This window comes from Hordeum vulgare, chromosome 1H (genome assembly GCF_904849725.1).
Source record: "Hordeum vulgare subsp. vulgare chromosome 1H, MorexV3_pseudomolecules_assembly, whole genome shotgun sequence".
NCBI lineage: Eukaryota > Viridiplantae > Streptophyta > Magnoliopsida > Poales > Poaceae > Hordeum > Hordeum vulgare.
Genome location: NC_058518.1, coordinates 174583704 through 174596391, shown reverse-complemented (window position 1 = coordinate 174596391; position 12688 = coordinate 174583704).

The following is a 12688-nucleotide window of genomic DNA, read 5'->3' as shown; positions in this document are numbered from 1 at the left end:
ATGATGCATGAAATGCAATGGAGCATGGTTTCAGATGACTAGCAGAACCCTTTGGGGTGATCTTCATTTGAAATCATAATTCAAATATCATTTGAATTATAATTTATCAAATTGTTTTAATTGATTTGACCTGTTGTTGTTTCATAACTATGTTATTCATGCAAAAACATAGCACCATTGGATTCCTTGAATTTTCTAATCATTTTACATATATTATTTGTCAAATTTGGAGTTATATTAAATTTTCTATGAATTTCCAAAGTTTTGGACTTATTCTGGAATTGTTTTTAAATAGAAAAGGTTTTATTGCATCAGCATGGCATCACCAGGTCAATCTGGCCGTTGAAAGTCAAACCTGACCAGTGGGACCCACTGGTCAAGTGCCTCTGGCCAGTTTTAATTTTGATTTAACTTAATTAGTTAATTAACAGAGTAGGACCCACCTATCAGTGTCTGTTTAAGTTAATTAAACAAATTATTATTTTTTTTATTAAACTTAATTAGACACGGGTTGGCCCCACCTGTCATAGGCTCAGGGGGAAGAACCCACCGGCGACGAGGTCGATCTCGCCGGCGGTGAGCCTCCGGCAGCACCACAGACGGTGGAGGGCGTCGGAAACGCATCTCCGATGACCAAAAGCACGGTAGAGACCTCAGGAAGAACGGCCACTCGACGGCGCGCACGATGGAGCAAACCCCAGGGGCTGGGGTGGCCGGAATCGACGCCAGCAATGAGCTTGGGGCCGAAGCTCGGCCATCGTCGAGGTCATCAAAACAGAGAGCATTTCACGCAGGGCTGGGCTCCTAGAGCATCTACGTGACGAGCTAGAGCCATTGCAGGCCTCGGATGGACCAACCGGTCACCGTAGGGCCACCGGCGACGAGCTACCGCTGCGGTCCTCGTCGGGCTCCGGTGAAACTAGGCCTAGAGCTCGAAATCGAGAGGGGAAACAAGGGGGAAGGCACCCTGAGCTCACAGGGAGTACAGCGGCGTCGAAAGCGGGCTTGGGGACGGCTTGAGGAGGGAGAACGGCGGTGGTGAATGTCGGCGATCCGAGGAAGAAGACGATGGAGATCCGGCGATGCAGGGCTCGGGGGCTTCTTTCCTTTGGCAGATACGACCAGCTCGACGAGGCGGAGCGAACGACACTCTCAGGGATGGGGAAGGACGGCCGGAGCGATGGCTAGCTCGAGCTCGAGCTCGCGGTCATGGCGGCCGAGGAAGAAAGAGAGGAGAGAGATCGAATGGGGAGAGGATGAGAACGGAAATGGATCCCGGAGGCCTTATCCCTCCTCTCCAGCACATCAGGGAGGTCCACGCAGACGCACAAGTGCGTGGCCGCGCCGGAACGAGCGGCGGCCACCTCCTGCTGCTCGCTGGCATGAGGAAGACGACAGGCGTCGGGGTGGGTTGGGCCTCAGGTAAGCGTTGGATAGGGTTTTATTATTTCTTTTCTTTTATGTTTATGGTTTATTCTTTCTGACATTTGTTTCATTTTATTTTTGGCTCCAAACTAATTCTAAAATAGTTTGAAAAATACTAGAGTGTTAGTTGGAATATTTCCAACCACATATAAAGTTTTCAACATTTTTGGAAACTTTGAAATATTTGAAATCAAATATATAATTGATTTCAGTAGCTTTTAACTTAAATTTAAAATGCCAAAAGTATTTTGAAAATATGTTTCACCTTTGATATCTTGTTTTCAACATTTAAGAGAAAAGATGAACTTTTCTAATGGCCATTTTGGGTTCATTGATTTGGCACTACTTTGGTTTTCTTTTGAATATAGAGTTTGTTGAGGTTTTGCTTTGATTTCATTTCCTTCCTTGAGTGGAATTCAAATTCTTAAGATGCAATGGAAGAAAACATGAGCTCAAACTTGCTAAACCCTAATGGGGATCAGGGATGTGACACCCTTCCCTTATCCCTTCATCTCAGTTCAACCTCTACATCCAAAATATTTCCCTAGATCCCTCTCTCTCTCCCGTGTTCTTCCTGTGGAAACTGAGATTTTTGATCTCTTTGCTCGGAACTCTATTTTTGAAACAGTTTTGAGGAAATTGTTCCTTGGTATGTGACTCCTCCATCCCTCCAATTAATTATTGCTATAGTGTTTTATATTTTGGGTAAATTGCTTCATTTGGTGCTATAGAAAATGAGCTTGCATGTTAAATTCTTTGAGTTCCAAGTAGTATGAATGCTTGATATATCCTCTAGGTATCCATATGAGTAGTTGCTATCAATCTCATAAAGTTTTATTGAAATAAATTTGTGGCTCAAATATTTCAGAAATTTGTGCTTAGGAGAATGAACTTTTTAAGGAAAGGTTCTTCTAGCCGTAGCCCCAAGGGAGTTTCTGGGAGGACTCAAGATCGCGATGTCAATATGTTTTGCATTGTGGAGGTTAGGCCTTGTGAATGGGCACATTCACCTTTCATGAGTGAAGCTAGTTTTTATGAAGAATTCATGCAATTCATTGCAAATGTCGGGTTGACCAACTTGCTCGCAGATGAGTGTGACCAATACCATATCCTTAATAATTCCTTCATGCAAAACTTTCACTTCATAAACACGCAGTTTGCTCTTTATGCAACAAACTTTGAAATGCCTTTAGATGAATTTTGTGAGATTTGATTGCTCCCCTCTCACGGGGGGATACGTGAATCTAAGACTGAGGAATTTGAGGGTCTCCTCATCACCTTAACTATGGGGGAAACTAGGGGCAAATCAAACGCCAGGGCTACTAGTTTGCATTTTCCTTATGTGCACTATTTTTCTGTTTTATAGTAAAATGCATAACTGCTATGGAGGAGGGTGGTGGTCTGAGTGCCCCAACCTTGGCTATTTTGCGCCATGCTCTTTATGGTGATAATACTTACAACCTAGGAGCTATTGTCGCGTGACGCTTACATATTAACCGAACCAAAGGCAAGATTCATGGTGGTGTTTGTGCCATGCACTTGGCAAATCTCTTAATGTTGATATACGCCCTTCTGATTACTTGTTGCCTCAGGTTTATCTCGACCACCAGTCTATGTTAGAACATCAATTCACCGCGGAAACTTAGCTATCGCAGGGCATCCACTATAACTTAGTATACAACAAGAGCACTCGCCATATTATTGTGTTACCTACACCCTGTTTGTTTGATTTTCATGCAAGGAACGGATACACCAGCATGCGAGAAGACATAATTGCATACCATGATGTGTTGGTTGTTGTGGAGGCCGAGGCCCGGGATTGGTATGCTCAAGTGCCGCGGGAGAAACATTTTCCAGTGGTGATTACCAAGATAGGCAATAGCCTAAGCTTGGGGGAGTACGTATTTTCACCGACATTTCATTCATGTTCACACACTTTAGAGAAATTGTCGGTGTTCACCCTCTTCCATTGTATATCCAAGTTAGATTTATTTTTCTCCATCCCTCTTCTGTGTTTGAAAAACTTTGAAAACCCAAAAATATTTCTCGTTTCTTTTTTATTTTCTTTTTTTGTCTAATTAGCTGTTAGTAAAAATAAAACCCAAAAATATTTCCTCTTGCATGTTGGGACCTTTCCCATGTAAATAGTTTTTCTCGTTCTTGTTTTCCCATAGTTTATTTTGCTTGCTTAAGAAAAACAGAAACTCCAAAAATATTTCATTGTGTTTCTCCGAATTTCTTTTCCTTCTTGCTCAGTTGTGAAAGGATAAATCCATGATGAAAATGTTGAATGGCTCCTCTATGCTTTATTGTCAATATAATAATGAGCAAATATTACCTTGTCTTCTCCTTTGTATGCAATTGCACTATAGATTCTAGCTTAGTCCATGGTATTCTTCCACTATTATTATCACAGCATTCGATCGTGTAAATGAAAGGAAATAATGATGATATTTGACAAAGTGATAGTGGCAAAGGAAGCTGGTATGAACTCTTCTTGTTTTCCATCTTTGTAAATATGTTTAACAAGTTCGATGTTGATTTAGTATATCATGAGTAAACATGTTTCTTATTACAATTAAAGATTATAGTTTCTTATTCCATTCTTAAATAGCTAGGAGTGGATAATGATTTATCTTGTGTGTCAACGTGCATTAAAATGGTTATGGTGTGATATGCTAGTATGGTATTTCCTTCTGAATAATTCGAGTGGTTTGACGTGGCCCATGTGCAAACATGTAGTTGATTCAAAACCAATGTAGCCTTCATGATATTTAAATTCAGAGTGTTTATATGCTACTCATGCTATGTCCAAAGTTGATTATTTTCAATGCAGGCTTATGACCATTTTCGGTCTCTAGTTGGTCGCCTCCCAATCTTTTCCCGGCCTTCACATGTACTAAGCGGGAATGCTGCTTGTGCTTCCAATATCCTTAAAACCAAGTTATTCCACATGTTGCCACCATACCTACCTATATGCAGTATTACCCAGACGTTCGAAGTAAATTTGCACGTGCCACCTCTAAATATTCAAATAAACATCTGATTTGTGAACTCGTCTTGCTCATGGAGTGACAAGGCGGTCGATATCTTCCATGCTAAGTGAGTTATTCTCAAGACGGTCGTTTATTTGCTATCATTGCACGAGAGAGGCTAGTAAAAAGGATGCCCGGTCCTACATAATCAAAATGAATTAAACAAAACTCCTTTGGACAGTTATATGTTGGTAGGCGCCCATGGATTCCGTTAGCCATTGTTTGTGTATGGATGGTGGAAAGGAGTAAACTTTAGAATTCTGTTTGGGAAACGCCAATAATGAGTTTAGCATGGCAGATACAGAAAACCTTTGTTATAACATTAACAAGAAAAACTCACCTCCCAAAAACTTTACTTTCACTCTTGTTTTAAACTTTGAGCTCTAGTATCCCTACAAATCAATGCTTCACTCTGTGAAGGGCCTATCTATTTATTTTCATGTGGAGTCGTCACCTTCTTACCTACAACACCATATTGAAGAGCACTGTTGTCATTTTTTATGCATCGAGTCTAGTCAATGTCGTATATGGGCATGACTAGGATCTATTCTATTCTGAATTATAATGTGTAGTCACTGCTTGAATCTTAGAGGTGCTCCGCATTTATGTTTTGCGGTCTCAGAAAGGGTTAGCAAAATACCATGTCACTATATTGTATCATGATTATTTTGACAAATTATTGGCATGTGAGATATCTTATTATTGCTTTCTATTTAATTATGCATTGCCATGAGTAGATGAGATATCTATTTGTTATCATGGATGTGGTTACTTATGATTTATGTTGAAGTCTTGAACACTAGCTAAGCATGTGTATAACAACGAGAACAAAAGAGTTTGGAAAAGTTTTCTTTATCACTTTGAGTTAATCAACTGAATTGTTTGATGACAAGCAATGAGTTAAGCTTGGGGGAGTTGATACATCTCGAACATATCTAGTTTTCCAAGAACTTGTGCTCTAGTTTTGACCTCTAATTTGCATGATTTGAATGAAACTAACCCGGACAGACACTGTTTTCAGCAGAACTACCTTGGTGTTATTTTTGTGCAGAAATAGAAGTTCTCAGAATTGGACGGAGCTTTTGTGAATTATTGGGATTTATGATGAATTATGGAGCAAAGATCTACCGAAGAGAGGTTGCCAAGGGGCCTCAAGCCAACAGGTCGCCCCCAAACCACGGCGTGATGGCTTGTGGGGACCATGTGGCTCCTTCGACCCTAATTCAAGTCCTACAAAATCACATATTTGAAGAAAAAAAGTGAGAGAAGTTTTCATCACATTTGACGAGACGGAGCTGTTGTCACTTCGTGTTCTTCCTCCGGAGGGCTGATGTGGAGTCCGTTTGGGGCTCCGGAGAGGGGGATTCGTCGCTGTCATCATCATTACCCCTTCCCCATCAACACCGCCATGATGCTCACCAACAGGAGTGAGTAACTCCTTTGTAGGCTTGCTGCACGGTGGTGGGATTGGATGAGATTGACCATGTAATCGAGTTAAGTTTGATAGGGCTTGATCCCTAGTATACACTATGTTCTCACATTGATGTTGCTATGACTTTGCTATGCTAAATGCTTGTCGCTAGTGCCCGAATACCATGATTTCAGTGTTGGAAATATGCCCTAGAGGCAATAATAAATTGGTTATTATTATATTTCTTTGTTCATGATAATCGTTTATTATCCATGCTATAATTGTATTGATTGGAAACACAAATACATGTGAGGATACATAGACAAATCGCTTTTCCTAGTAAGCCTCTAGTTGACTAGATCGTTGATCAAAGATGGTCAACATTTCCTAACCATAGACAAGTGTTGTCACTTGATAACGGGATCACATCATTGGAAAAATGATGTGATGGACAAGACCCAAACTATAAACGTAGTATATGATCGTGTCAGTTTATTGATATTGTTTTCTTCATGTCAATGTATCTGTTCCTATGACCATGAGATCATGCAACTCCCGGACACCGGAGGAATACCTAGTGTGTATCAAACGTCGCAACGTAACTCGGTGACTATAAAGGTGCTCTACAGGTATATCCAAAGGTGTCTGTTGGGTTGGCATGGATCAAGACTGGGATTTGTCACTCTGTGTGACGGAGAGGTATCTCGGGACCCACTCGGTAATACTACATCACAACAAGCCTTGCAAGCAATGTGACTAAGGAGTTAGTTACGGGATCTTGTATTAGGGGACGAGTAAAGAGACTTGCCGGTAACGATATTGAACTAGGTATAGAGATACCGACGATTGAATCTCGGGCAAATAACATACCAAAGGACAAAGGGAATAGTATACGAGATAATATGAATCCTTGACATAGAGGTTCAACCGATAGAGATCTTCGTAGAATATGTAGGAACCAAGATAGACATCCAGGTCCATCTATTCGTTATTGACCGGAGAGTGTCTCAGGTCATGTCTGCATAGTTCTCGAACCTGCAGGGTCTCCACACTTAAGGTTCGGTGACGTTTCAGTATAGTTGAGTTATAGGTGTTGGTAACCAAAGGTTGTTTGGAGTCCCGGATGAGATCATGGACATCACGAGGGTTTCCAGAATGGTACGGAAATGAAGATTGATATATAGGTTGTTTGGAGTCCCGGATGAGCCCAAGGCATGATGTGCCTTGAAAAGCACATGTGCAATATGAATGTGTAGGTGTAGGAATGCACTTGTGAGTGTAAGATAGTGGTGTGTCATATTTAGCATGTGTAGGTGCTTTCTTGCTTGTGCTTGATGTGTGTGGTGTGTGGTGATGTGCTATGGCACACATACATGAGGTCTAAACCCTCATGTCACCATTGGACTTGTGAGAGTGTGCATATGCTTGTGTAGGTTTTGTTCTAGTGAATAGCACATGTGATGATGCACTATTCACTATATGTGATTCCATGTAGGAATTATTTTCTAGTTTGTGCACGTTTGTTCTATGCAAGCACATAGGTTTTATATATGTTTTTGGGGTAGAATCATCCCAGGAATCCATTGGTGAAGTCAGTTTTGCCTTTGGAACACTTTCTGGGAATGTCATATTTCAGTTTTGTTCTATGTTTGGAGCTTGGTTCCGTGAGATGTGGTGAGCCCAAGAGGTTGATTCTTTGTTGTGGCGGTAGAGGGTGACCCCCTCTACCACATGTTGGTTTTGTTTCATGCTTAGGAGTTCGTACGTGCAAGTGGTGCCTAGTCAAAGTAGGCATGTGGCTGAAATTCCAGTTTAGTGAAAAACTGTGATTTTCACCAAGTGTGAGAATCTGCTTATATTTTCTTCTCCTCTTGTTGTGCTTGTATAGGTCCATGTGTTGTGAATCAGCGTTTGCTATCAACTGGAAAGTTGTAGCTTTTGTGTTTGTCTAGCTCTTTGTAAATTTTCATTCCATTTGGAGTCCTTTAGATATTATTTTGGGTGCTGTCAAAATGCTTCAGAGCATAAACAGCTAGTGAGAATCTGGAATTTTCACTAAGTCCCTGAAAACTGATATTTTTGGCCAAGTTAGCAGTTGTGTAACTTTCTGTGTGAAACTCCTTTGTGTGATATTTTTGCTTGTGCTTGAAGTACTCTTGGAAAGCTTCTGCCACATATCTTATTTGGCATATTTGGGTGGTTGTAGGTGCTTTGCATGTAGCCCTCAAACTGCTATGATGTTGTTTATGGCAGCATATATAGTTTTGATGTTTTGATGCTTGTGAGTGCATAGATGATGGTGTGGTGATATTCCTTGCACCACCCCATCCATGTTGGTTTCTTTTATGTCTTGGCAACGTGAGAATACCAGAAGTATGCCATAGGTGTGTGTTGTGATGATTTTGACACGTAGGACTTCATTTCTTGTTCCGTTGTTTCCCGTTCATCCGTAGCTCTGTTCGTAACGATCTTTATATATTTTTGCATCGTTTTCGCGTGACGCATCTGTTCATGTCATCCTCATGCATATCAAGATATCTTAGAGTGCAGTTATGTCCAGGAACTTGTATTTTCTTCTCATGCTTGTGCAAGTAGCTAGAGTAGTGATGCATGTTCATTTTCATCTCATGCATCGTGTGTTTGTTGCATCTTGAGGTGTTGTTGTTCATTGGATGATATTTTTATGTTGGGTAGCACCGGGATCAGAGAACGAGTACGTGGATCCAGGAGAGTACGTGCAGGACGAACAAGAGCAGTCCCAAGCTGAGGACATCACACGCAAGATGACATGATCTTGATTCCATCTCTAGACTTATTATGCTAGATTATGTTTCTTCCATCGTATGCTCGCTGCCTACCACTGAAATATTTGCCTCCTGAATTGCCATGAAACCCAAACACATAACCCTTCCTAGCAAATCTTGAATGGCTAAGTAGGCTTTGCTCAGCTTCTAATGTTAGCGTTGCTAGTTGCAGGTGCAGTTGTCTCATGTGATAACATGAGTTTGATATCATTATGTTAAATCTATTATTTAATTAATGCACCTATATACTTGGTAAATAACGGAAGGCCTAGCCTTTTTTCGGGTGTTTTATTCCGTTATTGCCGCCATAGTTACCGGCTACCGGTGTTTGTTTCCATAACTGATCGCTCCTAACACGTTCGGGGTTGTTATGGGGACCCCCTCGATAAATCGCGTAGTGTTAAGATTTGTCCGGTAGGACCCAACCTTGGTGTTAATTTGCTAATCACTTAATAATAATCTGCATAGGGAATGGCCTCCCCAAGGAATTTAATCTACAACCCGGGCCAGTGATCCTCATGAGTGTTGGTCCAAAGTGGACAGACTGCGGGGCCACCACACGGAAACTTGAGGTTTGGTTCCTGTAGGCTTTTCCATCCGTCATGTCCTGAGACTGAGATACGCGGCTCTTATCGGGGTCGTCGACACGACAGGAGGTCCTGCTAGAGTTGTCTTACCTTAGCGATATATCTTGCGTATAGGAATCCCGGTGAAGCTTTGGTTCTCCCCAGAGTTGAGGTTTTCCTCTAAGGAATCCGACGAGATCACGAGATTCGTGATAGAGGATTACTTTGCGTCTCATGATCGTTTGTGATGGACTAGTTGGAGCACCCCTGCAGGGTTTAATCTTTCGGAAAGTCGTGTCCGCAGTTATGTGGCAACTTGGAATATTTGTTAACATCCGGTTATAGACAACTTAAACATAACTCTAATAAAATTGCCAACTGTGTGCGTAACCGTGACTTTCCCCTTCGAAGACCTCTCTTCAATCGGGAACACGGTGGGGTTATGATTGACGCAAGTAGGTGTTGAGGATCACTTAGTGATCAGCTAATCATCGACCGCTAGTATAGACCACCTTCAATACTTATTCTACGTAAGTTAGCCACCATATATGCTTAGGATGTTGCAACCTAAACACTCCACCTTCCTTACCTAATAACTTGACTAGTTCTGGCACCGAGGTCATAGATTGTTGAGTCCCCGTGGCTCACAGATTCCTTCACAACACCAACAGGTTCAGGTACCCCCGAGACAGGTGATCTCGACGGCACGCAGCTGGCATGGCAGTACGATGAGGAGAACGACCGCCTATACGTGAACTATCCAGAAGATTGAGGCGTGGTCATGATCGTGGGCAAGCATGCAGGGTAGCATAGTCATTTCTCATGTTGTGTAATCGGTAGCGGAACTACCTTGTTTGGATGCGTGATGTAACTCTGATATATTTATGAGATGGCATTTGAATCCCTTATTGTCATTCTACTATTATTATGTATGTGCTATGTTACCGTGCTTGCGAAACGCTTAGATGCGCTTCTTTCCAATTCGGGGCCTCGTTCCCTAAATCGGAAAGGACCGCATCTTAGTCGTTACAGTATCCCAGAAGCTTGGGCTTGTTGCAAGTGCACTCACACGAGGTTGTGCCAAGGGTCACACTTGTTTTTTGCTCCCCTGTGGTGACCCTTAACAAACTTTGCTCGCACACTAACTTCCCATTTATTCCTAAGTGCATCTACCTTCCTGCACCCATGTCTTTGTCGGACGGCAAAGGCCCGCGGACGGCAAAGGCCCCCGGATTTCGGACACGGCAGGCATGGGGCCCACGCGTCCCCTTTGCCGTCTGCCCTGGGGCTCTTGGCCGTCTGCTGGCAGACGGCAAAGGACCCACACATGGCAAATAGTATTTTTGCCATGTGTCAGTTCTTTGCCGTCTGTATTGTGTCAACTGATGGCAAAGAGGTTCTTTGCCGTCAGCCAGCAGACGGTAAAGAACTGGCTGACGGCAAATTTCTGGATTCCAGTAGTGCATGTCTTTGTGACTTCTTTGCTTTCTCATCAAGATGTCTTTGCATCTTCTCAGACCAGGGCTTTTTCAAATCAACTAGTGTATTGGCAACGGTGACTCTGTCTGCAAAGTATGACACAGTCCGGTTCCAAGTTTCATCAATTAGTGATGTGATAGGTAGTGCCCTCACCCCTTTAAGAACACCATTGTACACCTCGGACATGTTGCTTTTCATTATACCGTATCGAGTGCCAGTGTCGTGAGACTGCGCCCACTTGTACAAATTGGGACAATTTTCACTGATCCACTGGCTCAAATTTATTGTTGTCTAACGACCCCTCCGGTCTTCTCTCGCCGGGAGGGATGCGCGCTCGATCTCACCATTGATACCTGCCCATATAGCATTCATTTTTGCTACAGCTTTCTGCATGCACATCCTCTTGAATAGCTTGAACCAATCTTTGTTTTTGAATTTCGAATAAATATTAGCTGCCAAATGCCTCATGCACCACCTTGTCTCCAGATCCTCGCCACCCCCAATCTGGATCTTGTGAAGCCTTAATTATGTCCAGCACGCTTAATAGTCCAGTGTTGCGATCAGACATGATGCAAACCCCTTCCCGATCTTTGATGACCCCCATCTTCAGGCAACATGGGAACCACGGCCAACTATGTTTGTTTTCACTCTCGACTAGTGCATAGGCAATAGGAAGAAGTTGATTGTTTGCATCAGCTGTCATCGCCACTAAGAGTGTGCCCTTGTACTTTCCAGTGAGAAATGTACCATCAATTGATACAACCGGGCGACAATGCTTGGATGCTTCTATAGTCTGGGCGAATGCCCAGAATAAGCGGTCCAGGATTTGCTCGTCCGGGTTCAATGGATTTGGACGATCTTTCCAGAAAACTTGAGTCCCCCTGTTAGCAACTGAAATCTGATGCAGCATTCTGGGGGCAAAAGAGTACGCCTCCTCATAGGTTCCATACAACCTCCGAAATATCTTTTCCTTTTCATGCCGAGCCTTGCTGTAGCTGACAGGGAAACCAATCAGATCAGATGCAGTTGCCCGCAAAGCCCTAATATTAATATTAAGACTTTCCTGCACAATGGTTTGCATGACATGTGTCACGCCCAAGATGCGACCCTATCCTCAATTTGGCACGAAGTCCTCGCCAGGGATAGAAGCGCATCTCGTCGTGTCGCAAGAATGGATATCGTTACAAGTACATGTACTGAAAAGAAGAGATATATATATAGAATTGGCTTACACTCGCCACAAGCTACATCAGAGTCACAACAGTACATTACATATTCATCAAGAGTAAGAGCAGGGTCCGACTACGGACAAAAACAAACGACAAAAGAAGAACGACGTCCATCCTTGCTATCCCAGGCTGTCGACTTGGAACCCATCCTAGATCGATGAAGAAGAAGAAGAAGAAGCAACTCCAAATGAACAATCAACGCGCTCGTGTCAAGTAACCTTTACCTGTACATGCAACTGGTGTTTGTAGTAATCTGTGAGCCACAGGGGACTCAGCAATCTCATTTCCAAAGGTATCAAGACTAGCAAAGCTTAATGGGTGAGGTATGGTCAAGTGGTGAGGTTGCAGCAGCGTCTAAGCACATATTTGGTGGCTAATCTTACGATTACAAGAAATAAGAGAGGGAAGATCTATGCATAACGGACGTGAACTACTGTTGATCAAAAGAATGATCCTAAACACCTACCTACGTCAGACATAACCCCACCGTGTCCTCGATCGGAGAAGGAACTCGCGAAAGAGACAGTCACGGTTACGCACACGGTTGGCAAGTTTTAATTAAGTTACTTCAAGTTATCTAGAACCAGTGTTAAACAAAATTTCCACGTTGCCACATAACCGCGGGCACGGCTTTCCGAAAGATTTAACCCTGCAGGGGTGCTCCAACTAGTCCAATCACAAATTACCACAAGCCGCATAGAAATCCTCGATCACGATACTCGCGATCTCGTCGGATTCC